Source organism: Stegastes partitus, unplaced genomic scaffold (assembly GCF_000690725.1).
Source record: "Stegastes partitus isolate 25-593 unplaced genomic scaffold, Stegastes_partitus-1.0.2 Scaffold1425, whole genome shotgun sequence".
Taxonomy (NCBI): Eukaryota; Metazoa; Chordata; class Actinopteri; family Pomacentridae; genus Stegastes; species Stegastes partitus.
The window spans coordinates 162,517-163,531 of record NW_007579156.1 but is presented as its reverse complement, the minus strand read 5'-3'; positions in this window follow the sequence as shown (position 1 = coordinate 163,531).

The window sequence follows — 1,015 nt, the reverse complement described above, 5'->3', positions numbered from 1 at the left end:
CTGGCACGCACAAACACACACCCAAACATTTGCACACACACCCATAGACACACATATTTTTAGTGGTATTGATCGTGTTAATGAATGTGTTGTGATTTACTGCAGTCGTGGCCCATTGTTGGGTGGTGCTGTGATGGACTGCCATCATTTTCCAAAGGTAAAAGCTTAGATAGAGGAAAGGCAGGAGGGCAGAATCCCATTTAATGGCCAAAGCAAAATTATCCCAGGATCTTCTTTTGAGTTATGGCACTTTTTTTTTCTTCTCCTTTTTTCCTCCCTTTTTTTTTTTTTTTCCAGCGACAGGTATGATGTAATTTCCAAATTTCATCAGAGACAGTAATCTCAACACTGATTATGCTGTCAATTAGTAAATGAATGTGGTGGCAAGAAGAAGAAGAAAAAAAGGCGGTAATAACTCTGCAAAAGGAGTTGTCAGGCTTCCAAAATACATAAAGGACACAGTGAGGTAGGCAGACAGTAAAATTTATCTAATCACAATATAACTGTCTATTTGGATGGTAAGTGTATAACAAGAGTGAACCCACTTAAACAGATTTCACACTTATTTTTTTATTTGTGGAATACAGCATTTCTTAGGTTGGCATAAATTTTAATGGCATAAATCGATATAGGCTATCATTAAGTGATTTTTGAAAAATTAAAGTTGTTTTGGAAGAAGGTCTGTCAAGAGAGAAAAAGAAATATTTAGGAAATTATAGGGGATTTATTTTGGTGTACACAATATGAGTAGTTTGTGTAGAGTTTTATATATATATATATATGGTTTGGATGCTCAATAAAATGCCCCAAAATCAGTGAAGTATTTCATTGTAGACCAGCTCTGTTTGGGTGATTTTGCTTTGTTTCTGGCAGTTTCTGCAGCTCAAACTTTGTGCAGGCTAACATCTGTTCCTCTCTGCCTCCACAATAGCACAACTCAGCCGGGATGCAAAGAGAGGTCAAAAGATCAGTGCCTTCCCCTCTCTCTCTCTCTCTCTCTCTCTCTCTCTCTCTC